General features: G+C 36.6%; 1 long non-coding RNA gene across 1 annotated transcript in view; it reads left to right on the top strand.

The window, feature by feature from the left end:
* Positions 1–8,993: 8,993 nt before the first annotated feature.
* The window catches only part of LOC111555772, a 53,765-nt gene continuing 34,955 nt past the window's right edge, over positions 8,994–27,803 (top strand). Inside the window, exon 1 of the long non-coding RNA XR_002735641.2 lies at positions 8,994–9,050. This is a non-coding gene — a long non-coding RNA (uncharacterized LOC111555772). The remainder of the gene's footprint in view (positions 9,051–27,803) is intronic.

Genomic DNA, 27,803 nt, shown 5'->3' with positions numbered 1-27,803 from the left:
ATGGATAGCATCTCACTTTTACAGAAGAAAATATTGATACTCCAGAGGTGAAATCATTTGCTCAAGTTTATGAGAGCAAAAATAGGAGAGTCAGGATTCAATCTTGGCTCTGTGCGGCAGAAGAGCTTTTGTTCTTTCCAGTTCATCACACTGTTACTCAAAATGAAAACAACAGTAGTATGTATATGAATTCCTCATGGAAGAAGGTTTGAATGTTACTATTCAATAGATCTGCCTTGAGACTTCTTCGTATCTGTTACACAATTCTTGCTTGAGGGTATCTCAAAACAAAACACCCACTTGGGCAGAAAGCTGCCTTTCCCAGTTACTGAGCAATTTCACTCTTCCTGGCTGAGAAGGGTTTCTACCAGGATAGGTGAAAAGAAAAAGGAAAGAATGGAAAAACAGAAATGTTATATACTTGGAGTTAGGAACTGAAAATTTGCATTACTACTGATAGAAGAATATAGTCAAATAAGAATAAAGAGAAAAAATACACAGAAAATGTTAGTTAAATATAGATTTGTGAGCAATTCTGGTATTGCTATTTGGGTGGTGATGAAAGCTAAATAATCAAACCAACAGAGACAGACTTCCTATAATAGCAGAATAGAGGAGAGATGTTGATGAAAATGCTCTTCAAGTCTATGAGAGTTTCAGATTTCCAACTCAGATTCTGGCTTGCTTCTCAACTTGAATCAATGCCAACGATGCCAGTTTCCTTGCGAGAACTACTGCCTCTTCACTAATTTAACCAGCTAGCCTCAGTTCTATCTGCCAGTCCTGTTTTTGCCTTCTCCTCCTGGTTGGCAGTCTCTCTGCTTTCAAGCCCACTTAAAGCCCTTTGCCTCTGGCTAAAAAACAGTTGCCTCATCCTACAGTATTTAGCAATTCAAAACATCCTTAGGCCACTGAGCTAAATTTTCCCTTTGGTAGTTTCTAAATTTAATGTCTTTCCTAACTCTCACTGCCCCCATTTCTTCCTTAATTGTGATCCTATAGAGTTTGATTTCCTACATTATAAGTAGTAAATAACAGAAGTTGCATCATACTTTAGGCACTTTGAAAGTAGCTCATGTGAATATCACCTTGAGATAACGCTGAGAATACTAGTTTGAAGAGCCCTAATAATAGAGATGCCCAGTGGGGTAGTCTCTGGGGAGGGGAGAGTAGTGATACAATTGTTAATCAGCCCCAGTATTGAGAGTTCAGTTCCAGTTACCCAGAAGCCAGTTGCCCTAAACTTTTTACACAGCCAAATAGCAGTTTGGTCTTTTCTCCTTTCCTCTGTCCCTCAGTGTCTCCCTCCCCACTTTTCATCCTTTATACTGATTTTCCTGACCCATTGCCTCTCTGATCTTACACTTATTGATCTGAAGAAGGACTTTTCATTTCATGAGAACATTTTCCCTAAGACAAAGTAAGAAGAGCTGTTTAAGACTATAATACAGTTTAGATAGTATTTTTCATGTAGGAATAAGACATTTTGCACATAGGAAAGGATTGTAATCACTAACCACTTAACAAAATTTCACTTATATTTGAAAATGAAAAACAATTTATATCTATTAAATCTAGCCATCAAAATGTAAAAATTATGACTAAAACATCTAATTTTCAAACATTAGGTGTCAGACACTTGGCTAAGCATTTTATATGCACTTTTTCATATAATCTCCAAAATCAGTACCTATCAGGGAATAGGTACTATTATTATTATCTCTATTTAACACATGAGGGAACTGTTGAAATTTATAGAAACCAAATAACTTGTCCAAGGTTGCAGAATTGTACTCAGAATTCTCGGGAATTAGAGCCTACTAACAACAGTGTCAACAACAACAGCTCTTAATCATTTATACTGCTACAGACTTTATGTTATAAAATTAAAGCTACATCTTGATAGTCATTTGGTCAATATAAGCGCTCCTAAAGCTATTACAGAATAAACTGAATGATAGAAAAAAAATCGATTGGTCAAATTTCACAGAGAACTAATTTGGGTCAATTATAGAGTTAGTTCCAATAGTAAACTCTATTTGTATTGTATTTCTTAATATGATGATAAAAATGATCTTTTTCTCCTTGTAGGGATATTCTCATGTAGCCCAATAAAAAAGAAAATTACATGGTAAGATGGTCTAAAACACCATATACCGATTTTCTTGTTAATTTAACATCTTTCTCTAGAACTATTCTTAGAGCTTGAAAAACAAGAATTTCCTTCCGGGAAGAAATAATCTGTGAAACTTTGACAAATCCCTATCTAATGAGAACATCTCCTTAAGAACACATATAATACTTTTACATTAAACAGTGTGCTGACCTTTAGACTCAATGTTTAAGTTACAGTGTTACAGTGGATTTATTTATTTAACATGTTTTTATTGAGTATCTCTTGTGGGCAAAAAGTTTTATGAAATAAAAACGCCCTGTGTGATCTTAGTGTCAGATCTTATTTGTCCTCGCTAGACTCACTGTGTTAACAGACTTGGGTGTCAAGAATAATCTCTGCTCCTGAGGGAATCTGATTAAGAGTGAGTGAGTATATCAGGACCACCTCCTCCACTTCCAGAATGAGGGCAAAGAATTACCTGTGCAGCCTAAGACCAAACTAAACAATGACTTCAACCCACGACACCACAACACACCAACTTCAACTTTCTTCAGTCAGACAACTCCCACTGTTGTTCTTTACACACTAGACTGAATCCCCCATATATTTATACTAACTGAGTCCAGGTTAGCAACACCTCTTAGGACACTGTCATTTGGGGCATTGAATACTTTAGGGAATCCCATCTACTTTGGATCAGCTCCTACACTTAAAATCCCAACTGGCCCTACCAGTTGGAGATCCCAGAATATTTTGAGCTAAATCCATTTAATTAAAACACTTAATTTTCAGAACTAGACTGAAACTTAAAAGTCAATTGCCGTGTTATTTTAATCAGATCAACTTCTTCAAATCGAATTTAATGGGGAAGCTCAAATTTTAAAATCCCAATAAATAGAAATGAAGGTGCAGTTGAAACAAGAGTACAGCAATGAAATGAGAAGACCCAGGATTCCTCCCACATACTTCCCATCCACCATCCTCATATCTTTTCAAGGTTTTAGAGCATAGCCTTAACATTTCTGGTATTCCTGGTTTATACCAACTGATTCTGAATCTCAGGTACCCATCCACATTTACCTAACTACTTAGTCTGGGATCCCAAACTCAAACTCAGTATATTAAAGTTCTCTAGAGAAACAGAACAATGTGAATATGTATGTGGGTGTATGTTTTCTGCAAACATATAGAGAGACAAAGAGAGAAAGAGAGAGAGAGAGAAATTTTAAGGAATTGATTGTGGAGGCTGGGAAGTCTGAAATCTAAGGCAGATCAGCAGGCTGAAAATCCAGGAAAGAGCTGATGCTACAGTTTGAGTCTGAAGGTAGTTTGGAGGCAGAATTCTCTCTTCCTTTCTCAGTCTTTTGCTATTAAGGCCTTCAACTGACTAGATGATACCTACACACATTATGAACAATTTTTATCTGCTTTCACAGTCTACTAATTTAAATGTTAATCATATCTAAACATTACCCTCAAAATGACATCTAGGCTAATGTTGGGCCAAATATTAGGGTACTGTGGCCTAGTCAAGTTAACATATAAAGTTAACCATTCCACCATGGGTCCTTAATCTAAAATCTTGTGCTTTTTCTCTTATGAATAAGGGTTTAAGATACTGTAGAAGAGAAAGACATTATAATATAGACTGTTAACTGCTTACCTAATATTAATTCCTCTCCTTTCCCTTCCTAACAAAATATAAAATTTTTGTATGACGATCAAGGAGCCTACCTAATATATGAAACTTTCTAGTCTTCCCTATGATTATAGTTGGCCAGAGAAATGTAAGTGAAGTCATTGGATACAGTTCTGGGAAAGTCCTTTAAAGGGGCTAGCAGATTCAGCTGCCCTGACCAGGTGTAGGGCCTCTTGACTTTTTCCCTGTCCTTCTTTCTCTTGCCTTGAATTTGGACTGATGACTGAAGATAGTGTAGATACCATATAATCACAAGTATCCAGAGCACCTGAGGGAGCCAAGTCCTAACATTTTTTGAGCTGATGAACCAGTGGCAATTACTATTACCAGATTCCTTATTACATTAGAAAAGAAAAATGTCTTTATTGTTTTTCTAAGCCTGTGTTAATGTATGCAAACTAAATCCTACACTGATACAGACAAGGATACAGATCACTACAATGAACATCTTGAAAACTGAACAGTGATTAAAATTTTGAGACTGTACCTAACGAAATGAGTAAAAAGGAACAAGTTGATATAAACTAGACGTAATAAGTACATCAAACACTAGCAAAGACTATGAAACAGGTACACTGGAGGACTGAACAACTGCCATTGAATTCAGCAGAAAGGTAAATGGACGTAAATGGCTATAGGAAAAAAGGATGTGGACACTTAAAAGAACTAAACTTCCTAGCCGCAATGTTAGGAGAATCACTGGAATGGATTATAGTGAAAGTTGTGTACCTTCTTTCTCTGAACCTTTCTGAAAAGTAGAAAGACAGGAGAAGGACAAGGACAAGTTAGCTGTACTCATTTGCAGTCTTCACTCCATATGCTTCCTCCTGACAGACCCTTTGAAAAACTTTATCTTGACTGGTTTGTCAGTGTAAGCACGTTCTCATCCCAAGGTTTTTTGCACAAAGACTTTAATGGGTTAAGCCAATTTGTAGTTGTAACTACAAATACCCACTTTGCAGCAAGAGCTGAATCACAAATCACTTTTAAACGTTATTTTCTAATCATAGAAAATGGACTGGGAAGACACAGAGAGGGAAAAAACAGATATGTAATCTGTTTGGAGTGACTTAAATTAACTCCTCCTTTGAGCCAGAGGGCTATCTCTGAGCTTTCCACAGCCACAAACCATTTCCTAAAGATATTCTTCTTATGAGTAGCCAGTTTTATGAATAGAATGGGGAGTTGCACAGTAGTGATAGAGGTATAAGAGGGAGGATTTGTGAATCTAATTCTCTAGACTCCGTTGAGGTGGAGTGATGACCTTTGGCACAAGACAGTCATTTGCTAGGAATGAACATAGACTACTTTTATGGGAAAGAGAATAGAGTATGACAAATTTTAGCCAAGTTCAATGTCAGAGATGGGAGAACAAAGACGCATCTAGCACTAAGGGGTTAGGACAGCAGGAGAATTAAACTAGAGGGCCAGAAACAGGTGGTTAGCAAATACAAGGCTGGAATTGTGGCTGAAATTCCAGACCAAAGGCAATACAGCCTATCTTCCTCCTTCCTGCCCTTCTTTCCTTCCTTTCTTTTCTTTATTTTTTTCTGAAGACAGGCACAAACAAGACCTGTCTGAACTCTTGTAACTAATTGATGGTAGCTGAAAACAACCAAGGGAATCAGAAGTACAGTGTTCATTATCCCAGGCAAACTTCTTCCTGTCAATTCTCTCAAAATCCAGCTTACTGCTTGTATTAGTCCGTTTTCACACTGCTATAAAAAACTACTCGAGACTGAATAATTTATAAAGAAAAAAAGTTTAACTGGCTCACAGTTCCACATGTCTCTGGAGGCCTCAAGAAACTTACAATCATGTCAAAAGGTAAAGGCGAAGCAAAGCAGGTCTTACACGGCAGCATGAGAGAGAGAAAGAGAGAAGTTCCACATTTTTAAACCATCAGATCTTGTGAGAACTCATTCACTACCACGAGAATAGCATGGGGGAGACCATCCCCATGAGCCAATCACCTCCCACCAGGTCCTTCCCTCCACATGTGGGGATTACTATTGGAGATGAGATTTGGATGGGGTCACAGGGCCAGATCACATCACTGCTGCAGAAAATGATTTTCATTCACAGTTCACCTTTGAGATGTCTTTTGGGAAGAATAGAAATATAAGGTATTTTCCTTATTTTTTTTTCTTTCTTTCTTTCTTTTCTTTTGTTTTCTTTTTTTTTTTTTTTTGAGACCTAGTCTTGCTCTGTCACCAAACTGGAGTGCAGTGGCATGATCTCGACTCATTGCAACCTCCGCCTCTCAAGTTCAAGCGATTCTCATGCCTCAACCTCCCGAGTAGCTGGGATTACAGGCAAGTGCCACCACACCCAGCTAATTTTTGTGTTTTCAGTAGAGATGGGGTTTCACCATGTTGGCCAGGATGGTCTCCATCTCCTGACCTCATGATCTGCCTGCCTCGACCTCCTAAAGTGTTGGGATTACAGGTGTGAGCCACCGTGGCCGGATGAAATACAAAGTATTTTCTCAAGCATATTTGTTGCCCTCTATCTGTCATCAGGAATGTTTACTTTATGTAAAAATATGGCATTAGTGTGATTTTGACAGGGAATGGTACTTATTTTAAATATTCATTGACACAATAGATAATAAGAATCAAGTATTTTTATTTTGTTTTATTTTTTATTTTTTCTCTTTTTTTCAAGTATTTTTATAAGCTATCTACAAAACTATCCAATTTTTTAATAGAAATAGTATTTTACTAAGTAAATTTATACTTCTAGCACTTGATAAATTAACAAATATATGTTTTAAATTTTCTAGGAAGAGCCTATTTACTGTCTACCAGTAAACAGAATCTAAAGGGACTTTATTGGAGGGACACAACTGTCAATATTTCCTCTTTTTTTCTTCTACCCTTTACTCCCCTTTCCCATGTCCTGTATTTTTGTGGCCTAAATTTCCTTTTGGCCAAATTGTTGACCAGTTAATTGGAATCTAACATTTTTTAACTATCTAATGTACAAACATGGTCTTATTTAATGTTCACTATTAGCACCCCAAAATAAAAAAAAAAAAAAGAAAAACAGTTCAGTCACTTGTTCAAAGTGGCTTAACTAGTAAGAATGGTAGAGAATTTTTATTTTCACTGAAGTAATCAGTCTTAAGAAAGTAAAAACCTATTGAATGACCATAATTCTGTACACAATCTCAAGTTGTTTTCAAAGGATTTGGGTAGGGGAAAGATAGACAAGAGCTAAAATGAGAGCTGGTTTAGGCACAAACTGATTTGAATAAACTTATTCTGCCAATTTAACAGCGAATACAACATACTTGTGACATTTGCCTGGCATGTTTTAGAAACAGCAAAGAAAAAAATAGTGTGTTTGAGCAGATGTAGAATATTGAGTATCCAGGGTGCTATGTAAGGACTAGAGAGGCAGTTTGAGGTTGTATGTTAAAGGACTTTTTAGACCAAGTAGAAGAGGCTAAAATATGTCCTGTTTATATCAGAGAGCCAATGGAAACTTTTCAGATGTGGAGTGTCATGATCTGATTTGTCGAAAATAGAACTGATTATAGATAATCTGAAACTAATTTTTCATTAGTCAATATTTTGTTGAAGGGAAAAATTCATCCTCTTACCCATAGAGTCCTTAAACTGTAGCTCATCTGTGTCTACTATGCCCTCCTCGAATCACTCTCTATATTTTTGATACCAAATCCTATCCAGTTTACTCTATATCATCTCTTGGAATTTTATTTTCCATTCTTTCCCTTATCCATGTCCAGATTCACACATCTTCTATTTGCTCATGCCTGGACTTTTGAAGCCCATCATGTATTAGGGGGCCAGACACCAGCATCTCTCCTTTTACCAATATATTCCTCATAGTGTTGGAATTATGGAATCTCTGCAAAGAATAAAGCAACATGCCAAATACTTCCTCTAGTTTCACCTGATAAGAACCATGCAATGCCTACTGTTTGGTGTAATTAATTTTTTATTGTTGTGCTTGTGCAAACAACCTTTTAGAACTATAGAACTCCTGAAGCACAAAGTACTCTGTAATAAATGATAATCACCAAATGTTAGGGTAGAAGCTATCTAAGTGAGCATCTCCCCTGAGCCCCTGGGCTCTGAAAAGTTATCAGACAGATAGCCAGGCTGACCCTTGTCTTCATGCAGGGAACAAAGGCTGAAGCAGCCTGATAGCAAGCGCACTTATGGCACTTACCATGTCCAAGATAGAAGTTGTAAAATGGTGGCCAATGGGCTGAATTGGCTTAAAACTATATATTTTTAAATGGCATCATTTAAATAAATATTTACAATGTGAAAGAATTCACATACAAATTAACATTTATGCCTTCTGTTGAAAATACAGAAGATCTGTCAAAGCAAGATCAGCAATCAGATGGACCTATGTAGAGGAAGGGCACATTCTTGAAAAGGTGCCACCTTTTACTGTTTCCACCTTTTACTGTTTCCACATCACCATTTGACATCTATTCCTTAACAACTCTGGGCCTGGGGGAAGGGGAGGGAGAGAAGATGGGGAGAACTGAGAGTGCCTGGGATTGAATTTCCTGTCATCCCAATGGGAAGATGTCTCAGAGTTAGAATTAAACTTTTAAAATTGTGATAGTAAAAGAAAATGAAATTTCTTGAGCACTTGAGTGTATAGATTTATATAGCTGGGTGTAATGTTAATAATTCTATTGGTTGAGATTTAAAACAACCCCTCAGTTTCTTCCTATTTCTTATTTTCCCATCCTTTTAAGAATAAAGAGCATCAGATGTATCCACAGATACAGTGAAGAATGAGCAGGGAAATAGATAAGGAAATGGGTGGTCTTCAATATAGAAGTTCCAAGCAGTAAATTAAGTTGGGGAATGTTTTGGGGAGAAAACCAAGGAAAGAAAAAAATAAGTTTATAGGCCAATGAGATTAACAGACTATTCCTGTTGTGACAAGAAGTTAATAAGAACTGAGAGCAAGAGCTTTTGCCTTTTCAGATGTTTGAAGACAACCAGAAAACATCACAGCCCAGGGCTGGAGAGCATATAAAAGATAAGTTTAGAGAAGTCCTCAAACCGATAAAATAACAACTTACTTCCCCAAATATGCTAACGGTGTTTGTCTATGGTTAGTCAAACCATTAAAATGGGGAAGGAGGAGGGGTCAGAATTTTCTCTTCTAAGTTCAGAGGAGCCACATTTTGCCGTTCTGACTCTAAAGCAACTACATTTCCCTACAGAGCACAGAACTGTATGGAAATTCATCTATTATAAATCTAATCTGCAAACATGTATTAGGTGGGTATTTGGAGACAGAGAAGCCAACTGGTTCTTATCACTACATTGTATAGCTTCTATTAACATGGATCTCAGGGACTCATTTGGGTGATATTTGCATTGCCTAGGCTGTGGACAAACCACGAAGTAGCCTGAAAAGGACTTACTCCAGGGAAGAAACAGTGTGGAAAATAGGGTATGGGTAGACTTGTTGAAGTGTGTGTGAGTGAGAATAGTGGAGAAAAGGAGAAAGAAGGCATTGGTAGATCCATTTAAGACAAAAATGGCCATTTTGGTTTCTTAAAAGTGACTTCTTTTTCCAGTTTAAAACTGTTTTGGGACCAGGATAAATTATTCTTACCGGGAACAAAGTTCTCTGAAGGTAAAAAAAAAAATGCTAAACATGTATCTTGGCAAAGGGTTTCATATTTGAATTTAAATTTAAAGATAAATTTGTTCTTAAAAAGCATGAAAAAGCAATTTCAGAAAAAAATCAGAAAAGTTTAGTTTTCTTTTTATTAAACAAGAAACACAGAGAAATAAATTGATTTAGTTTCTTGTTATGTTCCCTTGGATATGACATAAATTGAAAATCGTAATTAGAAAAGACATGTAAATCATTTAATAAAGCTTTCACAGTTATACCTGAAAAAGCCATAAATACAGTATGTAATGACATAATGCAGTAGTTAAGATAGAGAGTCATTGTTTAAGGTGAACTGACGTGTACATTACTACATCAGCAAAAAGATTCCATAGCTGACACTAATCTTTAGGATTCTGCCAAAGTGGTATTTCATCCAAACTTTCTGTATTGACCTCACAATTCCACATACATACCGGTAATTCAAAACTTATGAATTTTTCAAAACATGTGTAATCTGAATACACAGATATGCATACTTCAAAGGGTTAAACTACCCAAGCCATAGCCAATGAATCACTTTTAAAAAGAGCAATAACTCATTGTAAGAATCACGTAATTTCTTACTGCAGATGTGCTTTAACTTTCACACACTCAGGTTGGCTTTAAAGAATTCACGATTTATGAAATAAATGACACAGTTTTAAAAAATCTTTTGAGTCCAACAACTGGAAAAAGAAGTGAATTATTTCAAAGATATTATCACTATACTTGAAAATATCATTTCAAAAATCCTAGTTCTTATTAGGGAGTAAAAAAATGGACTATTGCATTTCAACTTAAAGCTACATTTTAAAATGCTCTGTATCTTTGTATGCAATATATTTTCTAAATGTAAGTAATTAGCTGCCTGTTCTTGAAATAATTTTTGGTTAAACAAAAGTTTCAGCTCCTATAAGGCATAGTTAATAGCATGGTAATTACAACATTTTTATAATAACTTACAATCTTCTTAGATGTTTCACAACTCCTTCGGTTAGGGCTGGCAAATATGATTTCTGTTACTATTCTATTTTAGCTTTTCAGTAAGTGCCAGCAAGCGAAATTATATTCCTCTCCTTTTATGGCTTTCTGTGAGGCCCTGACTTGTAGAGAAGGCATTTGTGAGGTTGCTAACATTAAAGATAATGTTAAACAGCTTATATTTTAACTAGAGATACTTTGTAGTTTGGGTATATGCACATTTTGATTATTTGCCACAGATGTAGTTGAAAATGGTAAATATTTTCTTCTCATTTACTTATTTTTACTCCTGAAATCAGGTGGCCTCTTAAAAATCTTCAGAAAAGTTAGCTTGTTTGAAAAGGAGACCAGGAAATATTGGTTGATATAAAAATGAAAGTTCAAGTAGTCGACATTTTTGTTTTAAATAATTTAAAAGCTAAAAAATAAAATAAATTTACTTTGCCAAAATGCAAGGCATTTTAGGCTCTTATGAAGAAATAAATGAATACTGACATGGAACTCAGCAAACTGGTTAAAAAAAGTGGGAAGGGAAGGTTTTTTGTTAGAAGATATGTTAGCTTGCTATTAAAAAAGATTACTATTCCAAGAAGTCTGGCTAATGCCAGAGACTCTTTATTAGCAAAATAAGAGAAGCACGCTGAGCCTCAAACATATTTCTACACATTTCTTGAAAACGTCAGAGCAACCTTTGAAACAGGAGTGAAGAGCAGAAAGCTATACCAGTCATAGTGGTGTCTGAAGTATCCTCTGGTGATCTCTATTACCACGTTGACCACACCTCCAGATCCAGCTGTGTACACGTAACAAAGGTTATCAGCAAATAATATATTCATCTACTGGATTCCAATGAAAGCCCCGATTACTTTTCTCCTATGTTTGGACTAAATGTATTGGCTTTCTTTAGATATAACCAAGGAATATGAAATGCATTTAGGCAAAAGATCAAAAAGTACACAGAAGCCCGGTTAGTAAGAAGGAACATTATAATTTGCCTTCATATGATAACACTGTAACTGCTTAAGTACCCCTCAAAAATAACTTTTCATGGTATGTTTTTACTGATCCACTAAGAACTCTTACAGTATTAAATATTTTAAACTATCAAAATTCTGGAGAATGCATCCTTTCCTATGTAACCTTCTATTTGATAAGATAAAAGAATTTTTCCTTTCATTGTGCCTTACACAAATGGTTTATCTTATCAAAACTAATAGTGCTCTAAAAACAAGATTGCTTTTAACTAAGCAAGATCTTTTTTAGATGCATGCTTTGTGACTACACATGTTCTACATAATCAATACTTATAATCATCATACTTTATATAATAATTTAATTTCCAAAGTTTTAGTTGACATATAGCAGTATACCTGAAAAATGTTAATAAAACTTTTTTAAGCATATTCTCTTTCATCCTCAAAAACAAGGTACCTTGTGTAATGTTATTATGCTTTGATTTAGAAACCATATTAATTAACCTTTTAGAACACAGAAATGTAGGATTTGGGGCTGAAATGGACATAAGAATTGTTTAGTTCAACTGTCTTTAAAGATTTTGCCCGAGAGGGTCACTAGATGAAAAATTTGCTTGGATTCACATAGCAGCTGCGAATCAAGAATTGATAGAGGAATTTGAATATGAAAAAAGTAGTTAAAATTTAAAATCTGAAATATTCTTTCAATGACTATATAAACCTCTATCCATCTATCATATGTATTTTGTGTAATGTTAGGAAATGGCATTTCCTTTCTTGGAAAATATTTTTAGTACCATAAGAATATCAAAAGTCTTTTCTATTTCTGTTTACTCAACAAATATTTATAGAAAATTATTTCCTTCCTAACAATAACAAAATATCAATGAACATTTTCATAAAAACAATATACAATATAAATTTGTAAAACTATTCATGAGTCACTTAGTGAATGATAGTGAATTTTTGATATTTTAATTAATTCTTCTGTGGCCAAAGCCACAGCTGTACAAATTCTGTAATTATGAGATTGAATATGCATTGTAATTGTGTCTTTTCTCATTAGTTCTATTTTTCAAGCAATGGCAATTTAAACAGATATTTACATTGCAACGCTTTTCCCAGGAGAGATTATAAACAAATAAAGCAGGGATAGTTACCTGATGAAATATTATGCAAGCATTAACAACTATTATTAAATTATTTTCTAATGACAAAAGAAAAATAATATGATATTTTTCAAATGAAATAACCCATTTAGAATCCAATTATGATCACACACACATACACACACTCACACACACACACAGTGAAAGGAAGCTGGTGAAAGGAAGCCTGCAAAAAAAAAAAAGAATACTAAAAATGTAGAAGTTTTTCTGAGTTGCAGAATTTTGGAGGACTTTAAAAAAATTGTGCATTTTTAGTATTTTCTACAATGAGCATATTTATTTTTATACACAGGAAAGACTAAAACTAATTGCAAAGAAATATAAATAAAAATATGAAAGTATGAAATATGATGATGCATGTGCAATCTCAGGCTACTTAAACATTGCATTCAGTAGCATCTTTTCTTTAGAGAAAGTTAGGATCTGGGCTAGTATGTCTTTTATAAGACAGTATGAGACAAAGGCATTTTTGCTCAGTAAAAGATCAGAAGCATTAGAAGCATTGCAAAGCGGAAGAGACCAATGGAACAGGAAACAAAAGTAAAAGAGTTCAGATAAGGGACTGCTGAGAAAAACAAAAGTAAGTTGCTAACAAGTAGTAAGAGCATTTTCTGAGTGTTTTGGCTTGTCGTATTAACTTAGACAAAGGTTGAAGGAAATAATATTTCTATAACATCTGTAATATGGCAGGAATTATGCTTGAACATTTTATTTATATCATTTAAATTTAAGTTGGGTCATATAGGTCTGTTTATTCTCATATTACTTAGATATAATTTACCTCACCCTCGTATGTTACTGGGAAAAGCAGAATGACAAGAAGTAATGAAACCATGATTTTAAATTTAGCTTAGTTGGCAGCTAAAACTTATGCTCTTTGCATTTTACTCTCCTTTCTTCGGAGTATTTTAATAAAATAATTAAAAGTACTGTTTGTCTTCCAGGATGATAATGTCTCTGTTATTTGACTATCTGAAAATAATTTGTTAATTTTTTTCAGATTGAAAAGTAGACTTAGGGAAGGGTTTCATGTAGAGACGGTCCTCTCATGTTCTCAATTTTGCGGCTGAGCAAAAGCCAGTGATATAACAAAAACCAAATGGTCATTGGAGAAAGGCCTCTGTTCAGCTCCCAGATCTCACATTTACTAGATATGTGACATCAGGCAAGCTTCTAAATGTTTCTGAGTTTTAGATTCCTTTTCTGTAAAAATGTACTAACAATACCATCTTATAGAATAATTGTGAGGATAATTGAGAAAAACATTCAAAGGATGCCTAGAAGAAATTACAGCGTATCATAGAACTCCAATAAATGTTGGTTTTCTTTCCCTTAAGTGCCAGCCCTTGGATACTTTTTACAACAAGCCATTACTACTTGTTGTCCAGGACTTTTATCAGTTTCTCCTGAGCTTCCTGCAGCAAGTGGCAGCCTACCTCTTAAATTCCTAGGTATCTGTAATTATTTCTGAAAAGTCCCTCTTTTTGAGATTTTTTATTGTGGCTTTCTCATTACATTTTCTAATTTTCTTCATGAGCCTCAGTTTTCCACTATGAAAATATAGAGACCAAATTCAATAAATCATAATCAAGTTTGTACTTGGAATATATAAAAATTTAGAGGAGGACCCTAAAAACTCTGGAAATTCAAGAAGCAGACAGGATGAATCAGGCTCATATCCTTTAATTTTCTTTAAAACTGCATTTATTATAATTGTTGTTAGTATTATTTTATTTTCAACTTGAATACTTTAGGCAGAGCATACTTCTCTCGTCAAAGCTTCACTACATTCTAGTGTGACAGCTTCTCATATTTACATTCTTTATCTGCTTTTGATTCAGTTTAAACTCCTCTTTGAGCAGTCTCATCAGGAATACCAGCATCACTTAGAGAAACACCAGCATCACTTAGAGAAACACCAGCATCACTTAGAGAAACACCAGCATCACTTAGAGACATATTAGAAATTCTAGGACCTGACCCCATACCTAGTGAATCAGAAACTTTGTACATAGGGCCCAACAGTCTATGTTTTATCATCCAGGAATACTAGCTAATTTTTGAGAAGCTCTATTATAAATAATTACAGTTACATCAATGCCAGCAAGCACCCTACTTTCTTGACAATAACCCAACCCCCAAACCTCCACAAGTCCAGCATTTGTTTACTGCACCATGTGACATCATTGCTTTCTTCTGAGCATTTTCAGCAACCCTATAATGTCTCTGATTAGCCTGTGTATGGAGGGTTCATTTTTGCAATAATCTCATAAAATCACATACAAAGCATATCTTTATGCCTTTCTAGTCGTCTTCTTAATCCATTTGCTGTTTACAATACCCATAAGACTTATAGGGAGGTAAGAAGAGTACTTACCTTGAGTGTTCTTTTTAAATATTAACACTTTAGTCTTTCCTTCTTTTTTGTCAGGAAGCTGTGACTCATTTTACAGATTAAAAAATAAAAACAAAAACTCAAGCAAGACAATCAAAACCAACCAACCAAAACAGAAAACCTCAAAACCAAGTTCTTAAGGTAACAGAGATTTAAACAGTGCATAAAGCAAATATGCTTGTAAAACAATAGGAAATAAAACAGAGCAAAATTTTCTTTAGATTCACATTTATAAATGTTGCTTTGTTTCACTTGATATTCTCTTCCACAGTTTTTTTTTTTTTTTTTTTCCCAAGTCAAGGAAGCTGTTAACATTACTGATTGAAAGTCCTGTTTGCTTCTTCGAGACATGGGAAACTGTGGGCCAGGCAGTCAGAATCTAAATTGTGTTACCTTGTCCAAAGCTTGATGGTGCCCTCACTGATGCTAGCACTAGCTAAAATGTGTTTGTTGACTGCGTACTCAACCTACTCAATGTGAGGAGCCGTTTCAACGAATTTTCTCATTTATCTAAGGGTAGACATTTTTCCTAAAGTCAATCAGACCATACGCCTTCTGTGTTTCAATTATTTATGTGAAAGCAAGGGAAAAGTTAGGAACATTTTGCAAATAGATTTTTTAATATAAGGAAGAAAAGTTTAATACAAAAAGAAGTGAATATAATGCAATTACTATGATAGATAAACAGAATTTCTTTGCAAAAGAATATTTGTTCTTCATCTCCTAATCAGCTTGCAGCAAAGCCAATTTTTTTTTCCACCAAGAGATAACAAACAATATCTAGGAATATTGTTTACATTACCTGTGGCACATATATTTCTTTTTTTCAAACCTCAGGAATAGTGTCCATAATATGCTTGGCATGAGAAAAAAAATATTTTTGTATCACTGCTGCTTTACATAGTTAGGTTCATGCATTCAATGTTCTTCTGAAAAATTATCAAAGCAGAGGATAAAGCACTAAAAGTTATTTTTGGGGCTTGTCAAATACAATTTATGGGAGGCCATTGGTTTGAAATGAGCTCCTGTAGTAGGCCCACGAGACCAAACCAAAATGGAATTACTCACGTTAAAGCTCCACACTACCAAGCTGAAACCCAGTTGTTTATCTAACTTTATGAGCAATCAGGAGAGAGAGAGAGAAAATATTCAAACCCCCAGACAGGCCAGTTTTAGTGGGCATGAGAAGGAAGTCCCCTTCACTTTAACTTTGAAGCAACCAATCCATTTTATTTTGTTGTTCCATTTCTGCTTTCCTTAGCCCCTTTCTGTTTATCAAGGCAAATTTCTCTGCTTGGCTCATCAAAACATCCATTCTATTTTATAAAACAACATGTTGCCTGATGCTAGAATCACAAGTAAAAGCTAATTAAGATCTTAATTAAATTTGTGCTAATTTTGTCTTGTGTCTTGTGACAGGTATATTTTCTTATTATTTTTATCATCAGCACTCAGCATAGTTATAGGATACATGTTGAAATCATAAATGATTACTAATATACATTAGTTTGATTTGTAATTTGTGTAGTTTGTTTGAAAGAAAGTCTCAAAATGGATGAAGGATCTGAAGTAGACTGTTATTCATCTTCAGAGATTAAGTAGTAAGAGTTTAAAAACTGAACAGCAACACAAAATAACCCTATTAGGAATGACATCTGAGTCACAAACCCAGCAATAGAAACCCTTGAGTTTTAAAGCATGTGCTGTAATCGTTGAGTTTCAGCAATCTTTTTACTATCGTCCAACTTCACATGCCACATTCATTAGCAATATGCCGAGATGTGAAATGATCAGCCTATCATAGGGAGTGCACAGAAATAATTTCTTTTCTACGTTCTTCTAGCATTTTGTCTCCCTTTAATGGAAGTAGTGGTTGCACTTTTGCCTTACATCAACATTAGAAGGCAATTTAGTAAACCTGTTAGATGCTGATTAAATACAAAAAAAAATTGTTTCATTGGTTTCTGTTTCATACATATAATTTATTTAAATAAGCCTTTTCCAAGGATGGACATATTTTATTTTTGTAACTTTTCGTTAAATCCCCAATTGTTTTCTTTTTGGTGGAGGTGAGATTTTCTTTTTCTACTGAAACACTTCATTTCAAAATGTGCTCAGATGCCTTCAAGTAATATGAATTCAAGTGAATGGTAATGTTTGTATAATCCTTTTAAAAAATCACTCCAAAAAACACATTATCAAAAATTTAGTCTCTCTTTGCAGTTCTGTTAGCTAACATGACTGAAAATGAAACTTGGCGTGTGGTTAGTGTAGCCCGAACTTAAGCATGTTTCTCAACTTTTAAGTTCCTGTTTTAGGCAAATATACTGCAGTTAATAGTTTATTAATTCAACAGAAGATTAGAAAAAAGGGGAAGGGTTTTTTTTTTTTAATTTTCTCCAAAACTGACAAGTTAGATGATTAAATTAAATCACTTTATTAACAAAATTTCAAGTATTTTTCTTGTCTTCATCTTTGTTCCTATATCTCCTCCCCAAATCTTCTCTCTCAATTCAAATTCATGCCTCAACTTTCTTTAAATATACTACCTAGACAATTATCTCTCCCATAAAGCACTTCAATCAAGCCCATAAGTTGCTTAGAATCACTTCTGTTCAGAATACAATTTTGTATTTTCTCATATATATTTTTTAAACAGTTACCTGGTCAAAAATGTCTCACAACAACCGTCTCCATTCATTACTTACTAAATGACATATAAACCTCCAATTAGGGTCTCAAGTATTTCTACAATATAGCTTCCTTCATCAAGCACTTTAATTCCTTCTATTTAATTCCTTCTACAGTATGGCTTCCTCATCAAGCACTTCAGTTCCTTCTATTTCCTAGTATAAGTCAAAACCCACTTTCCAGCCTAATTGGACTCTTTGCTATTTTCTAATAACTTATAGGTTCGTTCAGTATTTTTATTTACACTTAACTTCCTTTTAACTTCTTATTGCTTATGTCCACTTCCGTTAGGATTTTCATTTAAAGATATTTATTTAACAAGTACCTATTAAGTGCCACCCTGGGCCTAGTCATAAAATAGGAAGTGGGGAGATGCCAGTGAACAACAATGAAGGATGCTTCCCTGCATTCATGGAGTTTTTAGTAAATGAAAACAAAACACCGGCCGGGCATGGTGGCTCATGCCTGTAATTCCAGCACTTTGGGAGGCCGAGGTGGATTACGAGGTCAGGAGATCAAGACCATCCTGGCTAACACGGTGAAACCCCATCTGTACTAAAACTACAAAACATTAGCTGGGGTGGTGGCACGCTCCGGTAATCCCAGCTACTCAGGAGGCTGAGGCAGGAGAATCACTTGAACCCAGGAGGCGGAGGCTGCAGTGAACTGAGATCACGCCACTGCACTACAGCCTGGGCAACAGAGCGAGGCTCTGTCTGAAAACAAAATAAAACAAAAAACAAAAAACATCAACTTAAATATAAAACTAAAAACTTATGATAGACACTTGGAAGGCAAGATCTGGAGAGCTGTGAGAGTGAAACCGGCGATCTAATTTAATCTTTCAGTTGGTAAAACTGTGAGACCTGAAGCATGAGCAGGATTAGCCAAGCAAAGATTCGATGGAAATCAGTTCAGTCATAAAGAACAGCTTTTTCAAATGCACTGAAGAAGTTTATAAAAAAACACAAGTGTGTGCATTACATAGTGTGAGAGAGGGAATTGCCCATAGAGTGAATACACTTCCCAGGTAGCCAAAGTGGATATACTCCTTCATTTCTTCTTCTAACCTGTGTAATGAATATTTTTAATGTAATTAACAACACTTATAGATTTTAGGTATGACCCTAGATTGTAAACTGCTTGGAGACAAGACCTATTTATTTTTAACTTTTTAAATGTTTATTTTTGTTAATAAAGATAACTTATTCATCTTTTGTAGAAATGGGATCTCCCCATGTTGCCCAGGATGGTCTCAAACTCCTGGGCTCAGGTGATCCTCCTGCCTCAGCCTCTCAAAGTGTTGGAATTACACCTGTGAGCCACTGTGCTTGGCCATTGACTATTTCTTATTCATCTTTTTGTTCCATGCATTATTCAACACAATGCACCATGGGTAATGAATATAAGACTGGGTTTCTGAGTGGGACTTGTGTAATTAATTACACAGGACCCTGCACTTAGAAGGGTACACTCTTGCTTTAATGCTCAGATGTCATTGTGCTGAATTTCTTAATACTTTTTTAAAAAGGAACCTGAATTTTCATTTTGAATTCAGCCGCCCAAAATTATGTAGCCAATCTTGAATGAATGTAAACTTGCTGAGTGAATTAATGATTTAAGGGCCAACAGGATCTAATTGGAATAGTTCTGCAGGTCATTTTTTTACTAAGGTCTATTATACTTCAGGCACACCATATGAGTCTCATACTAGTTATGTGATGGGTGGCTTAGAAATGAGCAAAGTTCTCCTTTAAGAAACGTCCTCAGTTCTCAATGAGTTCTTTTTCTTTTTTTTTTTTTTTGAGATGGAATCTCGCTCTGTCACCCAGGCTGGAGTGCAGTGGCGCGATCTCGGCTCACTGCAAACTCCGCCTCCCTGGTTCACGCCATTCTGCTGCCTCAGCCTCCGGAGTAGCTGGGACTACAGGAGCCCGCCACCACGCCCGGGTATTTTTTTTTTTTTTTTTTTTTTTGTATTTTTAGTAGAGACGGGGTTTCACCGTGTTGGCCAGGATGGTCTCGATGTCCTGACCTTGTGATCCGCCCGCCTCTGTCTCCCCAAGTGCTGGGATTACAGGCGTGAGCCACCGCGCCCGACCTCTCAAGTGTACCATTTCTTAAATAACCCATTGAGCTCTATATTGATGTGGTCACTTGTGACTTATTCAGGTATTACTGGAACTCTCTCAATTGAAGCAGAATTCTTTTGTGGGTAATTACTTCTCAAATCTACATTCCCAACACTAGGAAATGAATAAGTCAAAGTCCCAGGCATTGTTTACTAGGCAACAGATCTCTTGGCGTTTTGTAAATTATTTGCCACTTGTTGCCTATCACAAGTATGAAAGAGACATATCAATGTGGAGAAACACATTTCATTCAGGACCATGCTGATGAGTCCATGGAAGTTTGCAGAAAAAGCAAAAGCAGTAAAAACCTTCAATTAGGAAGGATTAACCACATTATATGTGCGCCTGGTAATGAATGAGTGAATTGGACCTTCTACAGCTGAAGGTTTGTGGCTTTGGGTGCCTGGAAGAACTAGTTTAGTTTTTAGTCTAGGTAAGAAGAGTGCTAAAAAATATTTATGAGAAGCTGGGGTAAATATTGAAAATTATTGACTGAATCAATCTTTTCAGAGTATGAGAAACCCCTTTAAGAATTCACAAGAAATTCTTTTCTAGTTCATTAATCAGTTCACCAAGCTACAATCAAAATTATCTTACTAAGCTTCAATATGACTGGCTGAGATCTCATTTTATCTGTTTGGATCATGATCCATGGATTACGGCCTCCTTAGTGCAGTTGACAACTTAAACTATTTTAGCTCAAAAGGAGTTTTTATGGGTACTTTTAGCAGTGAGCCAAAAAGGTGCCTGCAGAGTAAATAGGACTTTAAACGACATACCCTTCAATTCATTGCCTGTTGATAAAGTGTACAGATTCCAAGTCTATTTCAAGAAAGCCTTTTATGGATCTCAGTGGACTACCTCATGCATGTACTGAACCTGGGTTTGGGTCATCTCTCCCTGTTCAACAAATAGTGACAGAAAACTCTTTTCATTAATAACAATTGCAGCACATTATTATCTTTCAGATAAGCTATTAACAGATTGTGAAATTAGTGACTAAAAATACTGCTTTGAAAGTAGGTGAATTTCAAACTTATGAAACCAAGCAGGACTGAGTAAATCCAGCAGTAAGTCTATTTGGTGATTATTTACAGATGTGGAGTTATGCATTTGTTAGGAGAGTGCATTCATTTTGTAATGATGGGATATAGTAAACCTATATTATTTATGAACCAAATATCATCCCTCAATCTTTTTTTCTGAACTCTTCAGGAAGAATTCCTCTTTGGTGGCCTACTTATACATTGTACATCTTTCATGACACTTCATTCTCTTCCTGTGCTTTTTAAAAAATCACTTTTATTTTTATTATTTTATTTAAAAATTTTTTAAATTTGTAAAATTATTTAATTTTTTAAATTTTTAAATTATTTTTATCATTTTCTCTCTCTCTAGCCAAATACTCCTTGAGTATAAAGACCACTTTATTTATTTACTTACTTATTTATTTATTTTGAGATGGAGTTGCCCAAGCTAGAGTGCAGTGGCACCATCTCCGCTCATTGCCACCTCCGCCTCCAGGTTCAAGCAATTCTCCCACCGCAACCTCCTGCGTAGCTGGGATTACAGGCACATGCCATCATGCCTGGCTAATTAAGAACACCTGTTCTTAATATCGTTATCCATAGTTCCTGGCAGACAATAAATGCTTATTAAATAATAATGAAAGCGGGCTTGGATCATTCTTGTTTAAAATCATACCATGGTTATGTGTATCTTCTTAGTCCTGACACTTAGGTAGCTATCAAGTCTGTGGAAGGCAGCCTGAGTCCATAGAAAATGTACACCAGGCTTAAAAGTTTTAAGCACACATGAGAGTGTGCCCATATGTGATAGTAGAGAGACTGCTGGAAAGCAGAGTGTGTTCTAATTCTGCAGGACATGAGTATCTAGATTGAGGAGCAGAGAGAGGCAGGGTTTGAGAAGAAAGCAAACAGCACAGAGATTGCTTTGATGCCCTGTACACACAGCGAACCACATCCTCACCCTTGTGGGGAGTTGCTCTCTGAGATGTCTGGCTTTTGCTCTGACGTCTGAAAGGAGGCACTCATTTTTTAAATTTCTGCTCCCAAAATATAGGCTTTAGGAGGGGGCATGGAGAAGCACAATTATACCCCTGACAATTTTTTTTGTTGTTGTTATAGCATGGAAACGTTTTACCTATTGAAAAAAATTAGGAAGACATTTTAGTTTTAAAATATATAAAATTGTGTGGGGCAGAGTGCCAACACATTCATTTACAGAGAGATAAATATTTCACAGGTGTGTGTATAAAAGACATCTTGTAAGAAATTTTTTTAATAAACAAAATCAATCTAGATTGGATTCTACTTCTCTCCTTCTATAGAACCAGGATCAGTTCTTAATAAAAGTGTATATATACACACATATATATATATACATGCATATGTGTGCATATATATATATAATCTATGTGGAAAGTAGTTAAATTAACTGTAATAGAAAGCTTTAATCTGTGAATCCAATTAAGCATGTTGTTTGAATGTCAATTGGAGGCCCATTTTAATGGGCAGGATAGAAGAATATTAACTAAATTGTGATAATTTATAAAGCTCTCATTTCTCCTAATTTAGCTGTTGTAAGACATTTTTTCAAAAAAAATTTTCTTTTTAGCTGCACCAGTTTTCTCTTAACATAATTTCCAGTGACAATATAAAATGCAATATATTTGTTTATTGACAATTTTAAAGTAATTTGTATTTTATTTTAATTTTCCTCTGAGATTATTTTAAACTCACATTTTCTTTTTTTGAATTTTTGTTTCTTTTTGTAATTGTGCACCCAATACATTTATTTTTTAGGTACTTGTGATAGACATTGCTCTCCCCTATTTCTGCTTCTTCCATGTACACACAGAATTGTGAGTTGTTGAAGTAATGGGAGACCATTTGCTTTAAGTCTGGCTTCTCTCACCATAGGAGGGTAAATATTGGTTAGTTTAAACCAGTTATTTATCTTTCCAGTAATAGAAATGGAAATGGTCACATGATGTAACTCAGCTGATGAGACACAAAGGAAAGCCTGCTGGGAGGCACTTGGAAAAACTGTCATTACTTAATAAGAGGGACAAGGGAAAGATACGGAGTTTTGTAGTCTTTTTGAGGGGTGAGACTGCAATATTTGGAGCTGCTACAGCCACTTGCAATTAGGTGGAAGAGATAAGCCTGAGGGCAAAGTTGAGGAATTAGAAAGAAAAGTTGAATATTTCCTGGGTCAATGATAAAATCCTCTGGATATGCAAAGTTATACATTGTCTCAAGTTTAGAGCTATTTTGAGTAGCATCCTCTGTTGCTTTCATTGAAAGCACCATTAACAGACATCACCAGTTCTGGAAACTCATGGTTCCTACTGATAATGGGGATGTGAGTTAATACCAGAAGATGCTATTGAGTTTAATATTCCTTATTGAAAGTGCAGACTCTACCAATTAAGCTTTATAATTTGATACATGGGATATTAGATGAAGACCAAGTTAGGCTTAGGATGAAATGCTACCATTCCAAATATCCATATTTCTGGAATTACTTTAAGGTTTAAGATTATATTCAGGCATATCTCTGAGCTCTTGTGGATTCAGTTCCAGATCACTGCAATAAAGCAAATATCACAATAAAACAAGTCACACGAGTTTTCTTTTGGTTTCTCAGTGCAAATAAAAATTATGTGTACATTATACTGTAGTCTGTTAAGCATTCAATATCATTATATCTAAAAAGCAATATACACACATTAATTTAAAATGTTTTATTGCTGAAAAATGCTAGCATTCATCTGAACCTTTAGAGAGTCATAATCTTTTTTGCTAATGGAGGGTCTTGCCTCAATGTTGATGGCTGCTGACTGATCAGAGTGGTGGTTGCTGAAGTTTGGGGTAGCTGTAGCAATTTTTAAAAAGAAGACAACTATGAAGTTTGCTACATTGGTGGACTTTTCCTTTCATGAACGATTTCTCTGTAGCATATGATATTGTTTGATGGCACTTTACCCATAGCACTTTTTTTTTTTTTCAAAATTGGAGTCAATCCTCTCAAACCTTGCTGCTGCTTTATCAACTAAGATTTTGGAATATTCTAAACCATTTGTTGTCATTTCAATAATGTTCACAGAATTATCAGGAGTAGACTGCATCTCAAGAAAATACTTCCTTTGCCCATTCATAAGACGTGACTACTTTATCTGTTCAAGTTTTATAATGAGATTACAGCAATTCAGTGACATCTTCAGGCTCCACATCTAATTCTAGTTCTCTTGCTATTTGTATCATGCCTGCAGTTACTTTCTCCGTAGAAATATTGGACTGTTGAAAGTCATCCATGAAAGTTGGAATCAACTTTGTCCAAACTCCTGTTAATGTTACTATTTTGACCTCCTCCCATGAATCACACATTTTATTAATGGCCTCTAAAATGGTGGATCCTTTCCAGAAGGTTTTGGATTTGCTTTGCCCAGATCCACCAAGGGAATAATTATCTATGGCAGCTACAGGCTTTCAAAGTGTGTTTCTTAACAATAAGCCTTCAAATTGCTCCTTGATCTGTGGGTTACAGAATGTATATTGTGTTAGCAGGGATGGAAACATTAATCTCCTTGCATATCTCCATCAGAGCTCTTGGATCACCAGGTGCATTGTCAATAAACAGTAACATTTTGTAAGGAATCTTTTTTTTCTGAGTTGTAGGTCTCCATAGTGGGCTTAAAATATCCAGTAAACTATACTATAAACAGAATTGCTCTCATCTAGGCTTTATTTTTCAGGGAGAGTGGATTTAGCGTAATTCTTATGGGTTGTAGGATTTTTGGAATGATGCATGGGAATTGGCTTCAACTTAAAGTTAGCACCTAAAAGTAGGGTCAACCTGTCTTTTGAAGCTTTGAAACCAGGCAGTGACTTGTCTCTAACTATGAAAATTTTAGATGGTGTCTTCTTTCAATTTAAAGCTGTTTCATCTGCATTGAAAATCTGTTATTTATTGTAGCCACCTTCATCAATTATTTTAGCTAGATCTTCTGGGTAACTTGCTGAAGCTTCTACACCAGCATTCACTGCTTCACCTTGCACTTTTATGTTGTGGAGATGGCTTCTTTCCTTAAGCTTCATGAATGAACTTCTGCTAGGCTTAAGCTTTTCTTCGGAAGCTTCCTTACCTCTTTCAGCCTTGATAGAATTGAAGTGATTAGGATCTTCTTCTGGATTAGATTTGGGTTGAAGGAAATGTTGTGGCTGCTTTGATCTTTCATCCAGACCACTAAAACTTTCTCTCTACCAGAAATAAAACAATGTTTCACTTTCTTATAATTTGTGGGTTCACTGGAGTAGCACTTTTAATTTTCTTCAACAACTATTTTTGCATTCACGACTTGGCTAATTGCTTGGTGTAAGAGGCCTCGCTTTTGGCCTATGTCAGCTTTTAAAATGCCTTCCTCACTAAGTTTAATCTCATGGAGGTAGCGAGTAAAACGATAGTTACCAGAGGCTGGGAAGGATGTGAATTGAGATGAGGTAGGGGCAGTAGGGGAGATGAAGAAAGGCTGGTAATTGGGTACAAATATAGAGTTAGAAGAAATAAGTTCTAATATAACAGAGTAAGGTGACTGTAGTTTAAAACAATGTATTGTATATTTCAAATATACAATATAGCTGGACGAGAGGACTTGATGATCCCAACATATAGAAATGATAAGTGATTTGTTTTTCTAAGACCAGCCGAGAGAGCACAAAAGAACCAGCGGGTAGGCAAGTGTAGGAGCAAAAGTGCAAGTTTATTTTTGGTCACCTAAGGTGTGGGGGAGAAGTCTGTTGGCCTCCGGCAAAGGAGGCCGGCAGAGTCCCCCGGTGGGGCTCTCGGACGGACTTCCCACAGTCGCGACATCCTGACAGGAGTGGGGCTGTGAGAAGGCCGAGTGGCTCACTGGCCAAAAGTGGCTTTTCTAGGGGTGGGAGGGCAATAGGCGGGGCACAGGCGTGTCCGGGGCATTCCGCAGGTGCAACCAGGTAAATCTTGGTCTCTTCGGATTGACATCACCTGGCGCATGCCCAGTTGATCTGCACCTTCCCGGGTCGCCGGTTGCATTTTTGCGTGCACGGGAAGAGTTGGGAGGGGGGGATGAAGAACCCGGAAGTGTACCATCTTGCCTCCGTTCTTCCAAACAGTCCAACCTTTTATTGATAATAGTGATAAAGGGGCGCTGTGGTCTGTCTGGCTACTTCCTGCTGTTAAGGGGTTTCGTTAAGGTCGGGGCCTATGGTTGGTATTTGGAGGTACGGATGAAGAATAAAATAAGGCACAGTATTAGTATAGGAATGAGGAATGGAAGCATTTGTTGGAATATGGGCAAAACCCAGAAGGATGGTCCTGGCAAGGTTGGGGAGTATAAGATAGTTAAGAAAATTTAGTAAGTTTGAGGCGAGTGGGGGAAAGCCAAACTGATTTCCACTGATTGCTTTCAGTAGGGGCTCTTTTTAGTTGGGAATGAGGAATGACTGCGCAAAGTAGTTGTTGGCCAGGCAGCAATTAAGGAGTGGAGTTTTTCGTGGAGTGGATGGCTTTCCACTTACTCCTACTACAGGGATATTGGATGGAAGGCTAGGTCCAGAGAAGGACGGCAAAACAGAATAGGTAGCCTCGCTGTTGATTAAAAAATTAATTGTCTTACCCGCTACCAGGAGAGTTAACCACGGCTCGGCGAGAGTGATGGGGGTTCCCGAGTCTCGGCACCTTCAGTTGTCATCGTCCAGATGTAGAAGCTGGAAGGAGCTCCCAGGATCCTGGGAAAGGGGGTCACGTGGAGGCGCGGCACCTGTTCTCAGAGTGGGGCAATCAGACTTCCAGTTTCCTCCCTGCTGGCAAGCAGGGCAGGGGGGTTGCTGGTGGACGAGGGTTAGGACATTCACTGGCCTAATGTCCTGATGCCTTGCACTTATAGCAAGGCTGCGTTGGGGCTCGGGGACCTTGCGGACACCTGTTGGCATAGTGTCCTGCCTTGCCACACTTATAGCAGGCTCTTTTTGCAGCCTTGGAGTCTGTGGGGTGTGTGCTCTCTGGCCTGGGGTTACGACTGGGCTGTAAAGCCGCTGCTAGGAGCTGAACCTTCTGTTCAAGGCAAGCTTGCCGTCTCCTCTCTGGAGTTATAGACCTTAAAGGCTAATTTAACTAGGTCTTGTATTGGTGTCTGAGGACCATCCTCTACCTTTTGAAGTTTTTTACGAATGTCAGGAGCTGATTGAGAAATGACATAAGATGCCAAAATGGTGGCCCCTGTGGGGGAGGCCAGATCTAACCAGGTATATTGGGTTAGAACCTCAGTCAGTTTAGGGTAGAGGTTAGGATAACCTGGAGGTCCTGCCAAGTTAAGTCATAGGCCTGACAAAGGTATCTAAATTCCTTTATGTATATGGTAGGATTAGCTGAGAAATCACCTAAACGCTTCTCAATTTTGGAAAGATTGGCCAATGAAAAAGGGACATGTACTCTGACTACCCCCTCCACCCCAGCCACCTCTCGCAAAGGTGCTAACACTGTAGGAGGGTGTGGGCAGAGATAGGGGACTCAAGACAGCCAGTTGGGGGCCCCGAAGGAGGCATGGGACTGAGTGGATTACTAGTAGATAAGGAGGAGGAAGGAGGAGTCTGGATGGGGGGAGGAGGAGGAGTCTGGGCAGGAAGGGAGGGAGTGGGGAGAGCGGGGAGAGAAGGAGTATAGGGACAAGAGCCTAAGGCACAAAAGCCTTGTATGTAATTAATTTCGGACCACTTGCCTAGCCGCTGGCAGAAATTGCTGAGGTCGATCACGCCACAGTGGAAAGGAAAATTAACTGCTTCCTCCTAAGGTCTTGTTCGAGCTGTAAGGTTTTTAAATTGGCTAGGAGGCACCCTAAGGGGGTGCTCTTTGGAAATTTGGACTGGGGGGTTTCCCATTTGTTTCCTCTTTACTTACACAATGGACACAATGGAAAT

Source organism: Piliocolobus tephrosceles, chromosome 2, assembly GCF_002776525.5.
Source record: "Piliocolobus tephrosceles isolate RC106 chromosome 2, ASM277652v3, whole genome shotgun sequence".
Classification (NCBI taxonomy): domain Eukaryota; kingdom Metazoa; phylum Chordata; class Mammalia; order Primates; family Cercopithecidae; genus Piliocolobus; species Piliocolobus tephrosceles.
Note: the sequence above shows the minus strand (reverse complement) of the source record. Positions and strands in the feature narration are given on the sequence as shown.